The 15,324-nt window shown below is 36.8% G+C and overlaps 1 long non-coding RNA gene across 2 annotated transcripts in view; it reads right to left on the minus strand.

Annotated features, from left to right (window-relative positions):
• Positions 1-14,183, minus strand: part of LOC125095770 (uncharacterized) — a 50,333-nt gene extending 36,150 nt beyond the window's left edge. The window contains exons 1-2 of one of the 2 annotated variants that reach the window (XR_007125947.1): positions 14,093-14,183; positions 13,562-13,589 (exon numbers count right to left, since the gene is read on the minus strand). This is a non-coding gene — a long non-coding RNA (uncharacterized LOC125095770). Of the gene's footprint in view, positions 1-13,561; positions 13,590-13,694; positions 13,980-14,092 lie in introns of those variants that run through there. The other variant, XR_007125945.1, reaches the window with a different exon arrangement.
• Positions 14,184-15,324: the final 1,141 nt, after the last annotated feature.

The following is a 15,324-nucleotide window of genomic DNA, read 5'->3' on the forward strand; positions in this document are numbered from 1 at the left end:
GCAAGAAGAAAAATCACATCTGGCTTCTTCTCAGAAACATTGCAAGGTAGGAAAGATTAGAGTGAAGTATTTTGACTTTTGAAAAGAAATAAAAAACAAAAACAAAACAAAATGAAACAAACAAACAAAAAAAACAACTGCTAACCTAGAATTCTATAAAATTATCCTTCGAAAAATGAAAGAAACAAGCATTTTCTCAGACAAACCAACAATGAAAGAATATGTTACCAGTATATCTGACTTGTAAGAAATGTAAGAATTTTTTTTAAAGATTTTATTTATTGGTGTCTGCTTTTGGCTCAGATTGTGACCCCAGAGTCCTGGGATTGAGCCCTGCATTGGGTGCAGGGAATCTGCTCCTCCCTCTCCTTATGCTGCTCCCCCTGATTGTGTGCTCTCTCACTCTCTCTGTCAAATAAATAAATAAAATCTTTAAAAATATTTTTATTTATTATGAGAGAGAGAGAGAGAGAATGAGCATGGGGGGAGGGTCAGAGGGAGAAAGAGAATCCCAGGCTGGCTCCACACTCAATGAGGAGCCTGACACTGGGCTTGATCCAAAGATTCTTAGCTCAGGACCTCATCCAAAATGAAGAGTCAGACATTTAACTGACTGTATCACTCAGGCACCCCAAGAATTTCTCTAGAGAGAAGGAAAATTATAGAGGTCAGAAACTTGGATCTACACAGAGAAAGGAAGGTATTGAAAAATGAAGAAGTGAAAGTAAAATAAAAACTTTTATTTTTCTTATTCTAGAGATCTAACAGATAACAGTTTGTTCAAAATAATAACAGCAAAATGTATATAATTATGTGGCTTATGTATATATACACTCTTAGGTATGCCAATGGATAAGTGAAATGGCAGTGATGGTACAAAGAATGAGAAACAAGAATGAGGCATACTCTGTTATTCTAAGATACTTGCACTATTCACAAAGTGGTATAGTGTAATTTGAAAGTGGACTTGAATTAGTTGTAAATATATTTTGCTAACTCTACAGCAACCACTAAAAAAGGTAAAAAGAGAAGTAAAACTGATATGCTAAAGAAGGAGAGAAGATAGAACATATAATAAAATCCTCAAAACCACAAATGTCAGAAAAAGAAAGACAAAAATAAGAATAAATAACAAGAGTGGTGAATAGAAAGCAGTAACAAATATGGTAGATACTGATCTAACTATGTCAATAGTCACTTTAGATATCATTGGTCTAAATATACCAATTTACCAGTCATTTTCAGTCTAACTTATTTCAGTTAGCATATACCTTCTAGATCCATTCATGTTGGTGCAAGTGGCATAGCCTCACTTTTTTAATGACTGCATAATAGATAAATAGTAGTGGAATCATTGGATCATATGGTGTTTCTATTTTTAACTTTTTGAGGAAACTCCAAATTGTTTCCATGGTAGCTATACCACTTTACATTGCCACCAACAGTGTCTGAAGTTTCCTTTTTCTCCGCATTCTCACCAAAACTTGTTATTTCTTGTCTTTTTGATTTTAGCCATTCTGACAGGTGTAAAATGATATCTCATTGTGGTGTTGATTTGCATTTCCCTGATGATTAGTGATGTCAAACATCTTTTCATGTGTCTGTTGGCCATCTGTAGGTCTTCTTTGGAAAAGTGTCAACTATTCAAATTAAAAAAAAAAAAAAAGACAGATTGCCAGAGTGAACCAAAAAACAAGACCTAATTATGTTGTCTATAAGAAACACACTTTAAATATAAAGACACGTGTAGATTAAAGTAAACAGATGGGAGAAAGATAAACCATACTTTCACTTACCTAAAGAAAGCTGGCATAGTTATATTAATTTCAGAAGGAGCAGACTTCAGAGCAAGAAAAATTTTAAGGGATAAAGAAAGACACTACATAATGACAAAATAGTCAATTCTGTAAGAAAACATAGCAATCCTCAGTGGAGAGATACACTTAACTTACAAAAAAGCATCAACATACAAGAGGCAAAAATTGATAGCACAACAAGGAGAAATAGATTAGTCCATTGTTAGAGCTGGGGACTTCAAGACCTGTTCTCAGGAATGGACAAATCCAGCAGGCAAAAAAAATTGTAAGAATATAGTTGAACTCAACAGCACCATCAATCAACTGGGTTTACTGACATCTGTGGACAACTTCATCCAACAAGAGAGAATACTCATTCTTCTCAAACTTACAAAGCATACAAGCCAAGATAAATCACATTCTGGACCATAAAAGATATCTTAACCAATTTAGAAGATCAGAAATCATGCAATGTCTGTTCTCAGAATACTATGGAATTCAATTATAAATCATTTACAGGTGGATAGCCAGAAAATCCCCCAAATATTTGGACATTAAGCCACATACTTCTAAATGGGTCAGAGAAGAAATCTTAAGACAAATTTTAAAATGTTAAAATTAAATTAAAGAAATCTCGAGGATAATTGTTTAGTTAAAAACATTTGAACAGAATGAAATGAAAGCACAACTTATCAAAACCAGTGAATGGGGAGGAGTCAAGATGGCAGAGAAGTAGCAGGCTGAGACTACTTCAGGTAGCGGGAGATCAGCTAGATAGCTTATCTAAAGATTGCAAACACCTACAAATCCAATGGGAGATTGAAGAGAAGAAGAACAGCAATTCTAGAAACAGAAAATCAACCACTATCTGAAAGGAAGGACTGGCAGAGAAGTGAATCCAAAGCGACTGGAAGATAGACCGCGGGGGGAGGGGCCGGCTCCCGGCGAGCGGCGGAGCAATGGAGCACAAAATCAGGACTTTTAAAAGTCTGTTCCACTGAGGGACATCGCTCCAGAGGCTTAACTGGGGTGAAGCCCAGGCGGGGTCAGCGCAGCCTCAGGTCCCACAGGGTCACAGAAGGATCAGGGGTGTCTGAGTGTCGTAGAGCTTACCAGTATTAGAACAGGGAAGCCGGCTACAGAGACAGAGCCGAGGAGTAAGCTCTAAACTCGGGGTTGCTTGAACTGGTCGCAGGCTCGGTCAGCTCGGAGCGCGGCCGGAGGCCAGGGTGACAGGAGACATTGGGCGCTGTTCTCTGAGGGCGCGCTGAGGAGTGGGGCCCCGGGCTCTCGGCTCCTCCAGGCCAGAGACCGGGAGGCCGCCATCTTCATTCCCGTCTTCCAGAACTCTATGGAAAGCGCTCAGGGAACAAAAGCTCCCGAAAGCAAACCCAGCAAACCCGAGCGGATTACTCAGCCCGGCCCCGGGATAAGGGCGGTGCAACTCCGCCTGGGGCAAAGACGCTTGAGAATCACTACAACAGGCCCCTCCCCCAGAAGATCAACGAGAAACCCAGCCAGGACCAAGTTCACCTACCAAGGAGTGCAGTTTCAATACCAAGGAGAGCGGAGGAATTCCAGAGGAGAAGAAAGCAAAGCATGGAACTCATGGCTTTCTCCCCATGATTCTTTAGCCTTGCAGTTAATTTAATTTTTTTTCTTTTTCAATTTTTTTTTCTCTTCTTCTGCTAAATTTTTTTTAACTTTTACCGTTTTCTTTTTTAACATTTTTAAAATAGTTTATCTAATATATATATATATATATATATATATTTTCCTTTTTATATTTTTTATCGGCTTTCTTTTTTTAATAGTTTCTTTTTTTTTTTTCTTTCTGAACCCCTTTTTATCCCCTTTCTCCCCCCTCACGATTTGGGATCTCTTCTGATTTGGGTAAAGCATATTTTCCTGGGGTTGTTGCCACCCTTTTAGTATTTTACTTGCTCCTTCATATACTCTTATCTGGACAAAATGACAAGGCGGAAAAATTCACAACAAAAAAAAGAACAAGAAGCAGTAACAAAGGCTGGGACCTAATCAATACAGTCATTGGTAATACGTCAGATATAGAGTTCAGAATGATGATTCTCAAGGTTCTAGCCGGGCTTGAAAAAGGCATGGAAGATATTAAAGCAACCCTCTTGGGAGATATAAAAGCCCTTTCTGGAGAAATAAAAGAACTAAAATCTAACCAAGTTGAAATCAAAAAAGCTATTAATGAGGTGAAATCAAAAATGGAGGCTCTCACTTCTAGGATATATGAGGCAGAAGAAAGAATTAGCAATATGGAAGACCAAATGACAGAGAATAAAGAAGCTGAGCAAAAGAGGGACAAAGAGCTACTGGACCACGAGGGGAGAATTCAAGAAATAAGTGACACCATAAGACAAAACAACATTAGAATAATTGGGATTCCAGAAAAAGAGGAAACAAAGAGGGGAGCAGAAGGTATGTTGGAGAGAATTATTGGAGAGAATTTCCCCAATATGGCAAAGGGAACAAGCATCAAAATCCAGGAGGTTCAGAGAACCCCCCTCAAAATCAAAAAGAATAGGTCCACACCCCGTCACCTAATAGTAAAATTTACAAGTCTTAGTGACAAAGAAAAGATCCTGAAAGCAGCCCAGGAAAAGAAGTCTGTAACGTACAATGGTAAAAATATTAGATTGGCAGCAGACTTATCCACAGAGACCTGGCAGGCCAGAAAGAGCTGGCATGATATATTCAGAGTACTAAATGAGAAAAACATGCAGCCAAGAATACTATATCCAGCTAGGCTATCATTGAAAATAGAAGGAGAGATTAAAAGCTTCCAGGACAAACAAAAACTGAAAGAATTTGCAAATACCAAACCAGCTCTACAGGAAATATTGAAAGGGGTCCTCTAAGCAAAGAGAGACCCTCAAAGTAGTAGATCAGAAAGAAACAGAGACAATATACAATAACAGTCACCTTACAGGCAATACAATGGCACTAAATTCATATCTCTCAATACTTACCCTGAATGTTAATGGGCTAAATGCCCCAATCAAAAGACACAGGGTATCAGAATGGATAAAAAAACAAAACCCATCTATATGTTGCCTACAAGAAACTCATCTTATACCCGAAGACACCTCCAGGTTTAAAGTGAGGGGGTGGAAAAGAATTTACCATGCTAATGGACATCAGAAGAAAGCAGGAGTGGCAATCCTTAGATCAGATCAATTAGATTTTAAGCCAAAGACTATAATAAGAGATGAGGAAGGACACTATATCATACTCAAAGGAACTGTCCAACAAGAAGATCTAACAATTTTAAATATCTATGCCCCTAACGTGGGAGCAGCCAACTATATAAACCAATTAATAACAAAATCAAAGAAACACATTGACAATAATACAATAATAGTAGGGGATTTTAACACTCCCCTCACTGAAATGGACAGATCATCCAAGCAAAAGATCAACAAGGAAATAAAGGCCTTAAATGACACACTGGACCAGATGGACATCACAGATATATTCGAACATTCCATCCCAAAGCAACAAAAGACACATTCTTCTCTAGTGCACATGGAACATTCTCCAGAATAGATCACATTCTTGGTCCTAAACCAAGTCTCAACCGGTATCAAAAGATTGGGATCATCCCCTGCATATTTTCAGACCACAACGCTCTAAAGCTAGAACTCAATAACAAGAGGAAATTTGGAAAGAACCCAAATACATGGAGACTAAACAGCATCCTTCTAAAGAATGAATGGGTCAATCAGGAAATTAAAGAAGAATTGAAAAAATTTATGGAAACAAATGATAATGAAAACACAACAGTTCAGAATCTGTGGGACACAACAAAGGCAGTCCTGAGAGGAAAATATATAGCAGTACAAGCCTTTCTCAAGATACAAGAAAGGTCTCAGGTACACAACCTAACCCTACACCTAAAGGAGCTGGAGAAAGAACAAGAAAGAAACCCTAAACCCAGCAGGAGAAGAGAAATCATAAAGATCAGAGCAGAAATCAATGAAATAGAAACCAAAAAAACAATAGAACAAATCAACGAAACTAGGAGCTGGTTCTTTGAAAGAATTAATAAGATTGATAAACCCCTGGCCAGACTTCTAAAAAAGAAAAGAGAAAGGACCCAAATAAATAAAATCATGAATGAAAGAGGAGAGATCACAACGAACACCAAAGAAATACAGACAATTATAAGAACATACTATGAGCAACTCCACGCCAACAAATTTGACAATCTGGAAGAAATGGATGCATTCCTAGAGACATATAAACTACCACAACTGAACCAGGAAGAAATGGAAAGCCTGAACAGACCCATAACCAGTAAGGAGATTGAAACAGTCATCAAATATCTCCAAACAAACAAAAGCCCAGGGCCAGACGGCTTCCCGGGGGAATTCTACCAAACATTTAAAGAAGAACTAATTCCTATTCTCCTGAAACTGTTCCAAAAAATAGAAATGGAAGGAAAACTTCCAAACTCATTTTATGAGGCCAGCATCACCTTGGTCCCAAAACCAGACAAGGATCCCAACAAAAAAGAGAACTACAGACCAATATCCTTGATGAACACAGATGCAAAAATTCTCGCCAAAATACTAGCCAATAGGATTCAACAGTACATTAAAAGGATTATTCACCACGACCAAGTGGGATTTATTCCAGGGCTGCAAGGTTGGTTCAACATCCGCAAGTCAATCAATGCGATACAACACGTTAATAAAAGAAAGAAAAGAATCATATGATACTCTCCATAGATGCTGAAAAAGTGCATTTGACAAAGTACAGCATCCCTTCCTGATCAAAACTCTTCAAAGTGTAGGGATAGACGGCACATACCTCAATATTATCAAAGCCATCTATGAAAAACCCACCGCAAATATCATTCTCAATGGAGAAAAACTGAAAGCTTTTCCACTAAGGTCAGGAACACGGCAGGGATGTCCGTTATCACCACCGCTATTCAACATAGTACTAGAAGTCCTAGCCTCAGCAATCAGACAACAAAAGGAAATTAAAGGCATCCAAATTGGCAAAGAAGAAGTCAAACTATCACTCTTTGCAGATGATATGATACTATATGTGGAAAACCCAAAAGACTCCACTCCAAAACTGCTAGAACTTGTACAGGAATTCAGTAAAGTGTCAGGATATAAAATCAATGCACAGAAATCAGTTGCATTTCTCTACACCAACAACAAGACAGAAGAAAGAGAAATTAAGGAGTCCATCCCATTTACAATTGCACCCAAAACTATAAGATACCTAGGAATAAACCTAACCAAAGAGACTAAGAATCTGTACACAGAAAACTATAAAGTACTCATGAAAGAAATTGAGGAAGACACAAAGAAATGGAAAAATGTTCCATGCTCCTGGATTGGAAGAATAAATATTGTGAAAATGTCTTTGCTACCTAAAGCAATCTACACATTTAATGCAATTCCTATCAAAGTACCATCCATTTTTTTCAAAGAAATGGAACAAATAATCCTAAAATTTATATGGAACCAGAAAAGACCTCGAATAGCCAAAGGAATATTGAAAAAGAAAGCCAAAGTTGGTGGCATCACAATTCCGGACTTCAAGCTCTACTACAAAGCTGTCATCATCAAGACAGCATGGTACTGGCACAAAAACAGACACATAGATCAATGGAACAGAATAGAGAGCCCAGAAATAGACCCTCAACTCTATGGTCAACTCATCTTCGACAAAGCAGGAAAGAATGTCCAATGGAAAAAAGACAGCCTCTTCAATAAATGGTGTTGGGAAAATTGGACTGCCACATGCAGAAAAATGAAATTGGATCATTTCCTTACACCACACACGAAAATAGACTCAAAATGGATGAAGGATCTCAATGTGAGAAAGGAATCCATCAAAATCCTTGAGGAGAACACAGGCAGCAACCTCTTCGACCTCAGCCGCAGCAACATCTTCCTAGGAACATCACCAAAGGCAAGGGAAGCAAGGGCAAAAATGAACTATTGGGATTTTATCAAGATCAAAAGCTTTTGCACAGCAAAGGAAACAGTTAAAAAAACCAAAAGACAACTGACAGAATGGGAGAAGATTATTGCAAATGACATATCAGATAAAGGGCTCGTGTCCAAAATCTATAAAGAACTTAGCAAACTCAACACCCAAAGAACAAATAATCCAATCAAGAAATGGGCAGAGGACATGAACAGACATTTCTGCAAAGAAGACATCCAGATGGCCAACAGACACATGAAAATGTGCTCCATATCACTCGGCATAAGGGAAATACAAATCAAAACCACCATGAGATGCCACCTCACACCAGTCAGAATGGCTAAAATTAACAAGTCAGGAAATGACAGATGCTGGCGAGGATGCGGAGAAAGGGGAACCCTCCTACACTGTTGGTGGGAATGCAAGCTGGTACAACCACTCTGGAAAACAGCATGGAGGTTCCTCAAAATGTTGAAAATAGAACTACCCTATGACCCAGCAATTGCACTGCTGGGTATTTACCCTAAAGATACAAACGTAGTGATCCGAAGGGGCACGTGCACCCGAATGTTTATAGCAGCAATGTCTACAAGAGCCAAACTATGGAAAGAACCTAGATGTCCATCAACAGACGAATGGATAAAGAAGATGTGGTATATATACACAATGGAATACTATGCAGTCATCAAAAGAAATGAAATCTTGCCATTTGCAACGACGTGGATGGAACTAGAGGGTATCATGCTTAGCGAAATCAGTCAATCGGAGAAAGACAACTATCATATGATCTCCCTGATATGAGGGAGAGGAGATGCAACATGGGGGGTTGAGGGGGTAGGAGAAGAGTAAATGAAACAAGATGGGATTGGGAGGGAGACAAACCATAAGTGACTCTTAATCTCACAAAACAATCTGAGGGTTGATGGGGGGAGGGGGTTGGGAGAGGGGGCGTGGGGTTATGGATATTGGGGAGGGTATGTGCTATGGTGAGTGATGTGAAATGTGTAAACCTGGCGATTCGCAGACCTGTACCCCTGGGGATAAAAAAATATGTTTATAAAAAAATAAATAAATAAAATAAAATTTAAAAAAAAAGAACAATAACAAAAAAAACAACTAGTGAATGCAGTGAAAACATTACTCAGAAGTAAACTGATAGCATTGAACAGAGATATTATTAAAAAAAATAAATAAAAAAAGAATTGCTAGAGTATCCACAACTTTCATTACTGAGAATCTCATCGTGGACTCCATTGGATGATTCAGTTGAGGGCTCCAGCAGGTTTCACCATTGAGGAAACCAATAATCAGAGCAATAGTTATAGACCTGCTTTGGCATTCAGTACTGAGGGCCTCACAGGTTTTCGTGCTCATGGATTCTAGGTCTTCTGAGTTTCTTCTCACCTTATCATAGAAGCCTCAGGCCCAAATAACATCTTAAAAAAAAAAAAAAAAAAAAAAAGAAAGAAGCCTCAGTCCCCAGGATCCAGTATAGTCACCACACCCTCATGCTGCCAGGTCAGGGATGCACCTGTTTGAATGCAATGCAGATGACCCCATCACTGTGTCCATGTCCAACCCTTGAAGTACAGGCTATGGCCCCAGCAGCTTTATGTCTGCCAACAGTTGGCCCTGGGCCCAGCAACCTGTCCTGGCACTTACCACTGCATGGGTGCCTGTAACCAGTCTCTACCACCACACAAGTATTTACAGTTGACCTCCACATTAAAGTGGATATACAACACTGGCTTCAGCCACCACTATCACCTGAACTAGTTCTTCACCACTGCACTTGGAGGCATTGCTTCAGCCTCAACAATCTTGTAACCATTGAGAATCCTCCCCAGCTCTTAGCACTAAAAACCTTGCAAAAGTCAAAGTCACAGACCCCAGATTCCTGAGCCAGAGACACCAAGACGCCTAGCCCTATAGGTGCCACATGTCCCGATACTTGATGCTCCATACCACCAGTCTCAATGTGCTCACCTATATGTGAAGGTATTTCCTTACTGAAGTGTGTCCTGAAAGTCTGGAAGAGTCACTCTTCTTCAACTGCACAGACACCTGTGTAAGGCTACAGGGATCATGAAAAATCAGAGAGATATGACTCGACCAAAGGAATACAATAAACTTCCAGTAACTGACTCCAAAGAAAGGGAGATACAAGAGCTGTGTAACAAAGAGCTAAAAATAATTGTTCTACAGAAGCTCAGCAGGATATGAGAGAACACAATTTAATAAAATCAAGAAAAATACAAGAACAAACTGAGAAGCTTAAAGAAGTGATGGAAAATATGACAAAGAACTCTACAGAAATTTTGGAACTGAAGAATACAAGGAGTAAACTAAAAAACAATTTAGAAAGCTACAATAGCAGATTCAATCAAGCAGAAGAAAATCAGCACACTCAAAGAAGTCATTTGAAGGTATTTAGTTAGAGAAGGAAAAAGTATAGGGGGAAAATAAAAAAGTGAAGAAAGCCTATGGGACTCAAGGGAAACCATCAAAAGAAAGAATATTCAAGTTGTGGGAGTGCCAGAAGAAAAACAGAGATAGAATGGGACAGAAAGTTTACTTAAAGTGAAAAATTACAAACTTAGGGAAAGATATGGACACCAATGGTCATGAAGCTTAAGGATGCCCAGTCAGTTTGAATTCAAGGAAGACTTAACCTAGACACATTATAATAAAACTGTCAAAAATCAAAGTCAAAGAGAAAATCTTGAAGTGCCAAGAGAAAAGAAACTCATTACATATGAAGGAACACACATAAGGCTATAAGCAGACTTCTCAGCCGAAGCCTTGCAGGTCCAGAAAGAGTGGGATAATATATTCAAAGCTCTAAAGGAAAAAAAGCTGATAATCAAGAATATTCTGGGGCACCTGGGTGGCTCAGTGGGTTAAGCCTCTGCCTTCGGCTCAGGTCATGATCTCAGGGTCCTGGGATCGAGCCCCGCATCGGGCTCTCTGCTCAGCAGTGAGCCTGCTTCCTCCTCTCTCTGCCTGCCTCTCTGCCTACTTGTGATCTCTCTCTCTCTCTCTCTCTCTGTCAAATAAATAAATAAAATTAAAAAAAAAGAATATTCTACCCTGAAGCTATTCTTCAGAACTGAAGAACACATAGATATTCCCATACAAACAAAAGCTGGAGTCTGTTACTACTATACTTGCCTTACAAGAAATGCTAAAGGGTATTCTTCAAGCTGAAAAGAAAGGATGCCAATTAGTAAAATAAAATCATGTGAAAGTATAAAACTACTAAAAGCAATATATAGTCAAATTCAGAACACTCTAATATTGCTATGGCAATGTATAAATCACAAGTAATTCTAGTATAAAAGTTAAAAAACAAAAAATTAAAAGTAATAAAAGCTACAATAATTTGTTAGTGGATACACAATATAAAAAGATATAAATTGTGACATCAAAAACATAAAATGAGAGGGATAAAAGCATTAAATTTACTTTTTAAAAGATTTTATTTATTTTACACACAGAGATCACAAGTAGGCAGAGAGGCAGGCATAGAGAGGAAGAAACAGGCTACCCGCCCAGCTGATAATTGTGTAGAATAATCTTCAAAGATATTATTGGGTTTAAAAAAATCAGGTGCAGAACAGTACATAAGGTATGCTACCATTTATGTGAAAGAAGAGGGACAGAGGACAATGACAGAAGATGCAACCATATTCCTTCCATTTGTGTAAAAATTTCAGGAAGGATCATAGTCGCCAGATAAAATATCGAACACTCGGTTAAATTTTAATGTGAGATAAACAATGATTTTACTTTAGTATATGTATATCCTGTACAATAATTAGGACATGCTGATACTAAAAAAGTGTTCATTGTTTATCTTAAATTTAAACTAAATCAGAAGCCCTCTGTTTTTTCCACTAAATCTGACAATGCTAACAAGGACGCACAAGTAATTTACAACAATGTTTGGGTATGGGTGTGGAGAGGCTGGGGTACTCATGGGCAAACATGAGAAGGAGGACTTTTTCCTTAATATACATTATACTTCTTGATTTTTAAGCCATGTAACTGTGTTACCTTTTGAAATAACATAAGGAAATAAAAACAAATATAACTAAAACTAAATATTCATATAAGCGAACTATTACAAATCATGTGTTATTAGAAGAGATTTCTTTTATATTCTATTTAAAGAATGACCTGTTTAAAGGATTACCATACATCACTACCTTATACTTTGAAAATATAAATATCCACATTTGGGTGAAAGTTGAAACATTCTGTGATTTTTACAAGTATCCTAACTCCCCCTAGGCTTCTTATTGTCCCCATTTCAGCAGTGGAAAGGAAAAAAAAAATCAAGCATCTGAGATTTGGGATGGAGGATAAAAGTGTCATAAAGTATTATTCTTGAGAAGGCATGCTCAGCCAGGTTTTTGAAATCTTCCCCAATCTTCCCAGCCTTTTGACAGCTTCTCAGATAACTCAAATGGCCAGTCAGACATGTTGTAGCAAGCACCAGGTGTGAAAAAAATCAAAGGAAGTGTATGACAGACTTGTTAGTGTAGCAGGCTGCACATCGACACCTGGTGGACTCATATACATGTGCATACACAAAAATGCCTGTGCATGGGAACCAATCTATAAAAGTAACGCAAGATTCTCTTGATCATTAGAGACTTGTGGTCTTATCCTAATACAGTAAATATCAAACTTAATTGGTGGGGAAAGTGAAAAAAATTAACAATTCTGACTAGTTTTGGTCTCTCTTCTTAAAAGTAATGTTATAAAGTTAACACAATTAATTTTTGACATGAATATCTTTAAATTTAATTTTTCTTTTTTTTTGAGATAGGATGTGTGACAAAATTACAATCAGAGGCTTCTTACAACTGATAAAAATATAACTTTAGTATCTATTTTTTCTCTTAAGCAGGGTTTTAAAAATATTTATAAGTAAATGACTTGTTCTAGGGGTGCAGATAATATGAGTTAGAAGAGTTATTTTGAGCTGAAAATTTCTGAAGCTATCATTGTGGGGCAAAATTGCATGGCAGCCAAGGTTGGGTTTTTCATCATTTGGCATTTTGAAAGTAGAGTTTATGAAAATGTCATAGCCATAGTCCTAATCAGCTGAGATTCCCACCCTCTAACCTTTTGCCAGCTGGCTCATGCAGCCTCAGACTTTTTTGGCAAATGGTCAAATACAACACATATTTTAAGCAGCTGGATTAATCAGAGATAGAAATTTGTTATTGCTAATTGGAAAACACACACGCTTTTATTCCTAATCCATAGAATTACTTCTGGAAGAAAAGTGTAACTTTGAAATTTCAATTGTAAGATGTTATTAAAAGTAAAAGCTCATAGATTTACAATTGCTTTCAATATACATTTTTCTTTTCTTTTTCATTTTTAGTTATAATTTAATTTCAAAAGCAGGAAAAAAGTGGCAACAGTACCTTTCTGTATTAATTGCTTGTTCTTTAAAATAAAAATCAAAAGAACACCACAATACAGAATAGAAATTTCTGATAAATAAGACTCTAGAATTCTTAGTTGAGCATTCAGGGTTTTTTTTGTTTGTTTTTGTTTTTTCCTTTCTGTCTGAGATTATAATCAAAACAGTATTGGTCTTTCTTAAAACTTCACAGTCTCCATCATGATGATGTTTGCAATGTTTTAAATGAGAACCATATGTTCTTCCCTAACCTATTAACAGTGGTAGCCAGATGTTTGAACAAATTATGAAGGACAGCTCTACTAGCTTATCCTAACAGTTAAGCATAATGCTGACCACTTACCAGTTCTCACGATCTGTCCTTGCCTCAGCTAGCAGAAAGAAAAAAGTATGCCTTTAGTAGCATATATGACTGGGACTCATTATTTTGATCAATGTTAAAAGGTAACAAATCTTTGAGAAGTAAACAAAAATACCTTTTAAAAATATAGATTGAATGGAATATGAAAACTAGTATCTTGGTTGCAAAAATACTGTAAGTGAAATTCACAATAGTTTTGTTATCAATTACAACTGTAATTTCTCAGTAGAAATTCTTTAGATTCTACAAGTTCAATAATAGATTCCTTAATGTTAAAGGCTTTTGCTGCTGAAGCCATGCAAAGCAGGTAAAACAGATTAGACATTGTCTCTTGAAGCAAATGTCTAAGGTAACCAACTCAGCATGTAATACATCACTACCATTTCTTTCTATATATTAAGGTGGAGTTTACTTGCAATTGTAACTAATTATAATAATTTACTTAAACTATTACTGCTGGGGGGAATATGCACATATTTAAGGCATATTTTTAAAATAAACAAAGATAAATACTTTTATACATGTGCTTATAAACAGCTCTGGACAAGAAAGCTAAATCTCTGGCTACTATTAAAAAGGATGATACATCACTACAATGTTGGTCATATATATATATATATATATATATATATATATATATATGGTTGTATTTTTTTTAACATTTCATAGTCAGTTCTCATAATTACATTAGTAGGTGATTGATTATAAAAAAAAAGTCTCACTAATTTAAGAATAAGAGATCTATCTCAGCTTGAAAAAGACCACTTACAAAAAAGCTAGAGCTAAATTATATTTAATGGTCACACATTGGGCACTCTCTTTTTTAATATTTGGAATGATTCAAGGGTGTCCTCCTCTTTTATCTCTTCTAACAATATTTCATTAGAGGTCATCTTCAGTGTAATGAGGCAAGAAAGAGGATCAAAAGAGACACAGATGGAAAGGGATGAAGTAAGATTGTCTTCATAGTTAGAAACTATGATGGCTTAAACAGAATATCCTTATAAATTTACAAAGAAATTACTCGAATTAAATAAGTGGATTTAGAAAGGAGAAGGGAAGCAGATACAAGGTACATCTCTAAGAACAACTGTATGTCAACATACCACCAGCACAAAAAGTTAAATGGTAATATAATTACCATTAAAATAACAATAAAATCATGAAGTATTTAAGGATAAATTTAACAAAATATATGAACCCTGACACTGAAAACACAAAATGTTGCTCAGAGAAAATGAAGGAACTAATGATATACAATCCAACATTAAATATTAAATATTAAAAGCATTATGCCAATACCTGAAACATTGTGTGTAAATTTTACTTCAACTAAAAAAAATCATTATGCTAATTGAAAGAAAACAGAAAAAAAATGTGTACATGCTATGTGAACTCATTTATGGGGACTTCCTGCAGAAATTCTCTGTATTGACATGGAGCATTTTATTTTCCAACATTTCACATGATAGACACTACCGAAATGGCTCCCAAGATTCCTCCCCAACCCTGGTCTACATGCATTGTATAATCTCCTCCTTGAGTGTGGGGGGACTTTTGAATATATAATGAGTTATCACATGCTCATGAAAAACACAATCACCAGAGTGTTTTGAAAATCCCCATCCTTTCTACTATTGACATCACTTCTCAGTTTATAAACAAAACATAAATCACTCATTTCCATCATGCCAACTTATATTACTTGGAACTATGGTCGCAAATGGATACAGAAAATAAAGATA

The sequence above is a fragment of the Lutra lutra genome, chromosome 3, assembly GCF_902655055.1.
Source record: "Lutra lutra chromosome 3, mLutLut1.2, whole genome shotgun sequence".
NCBI lineage: Eukaryota > Metazoa > Chordata > Mammalia > Carnivora > Mustelidae > Lutra > Lutra lutra.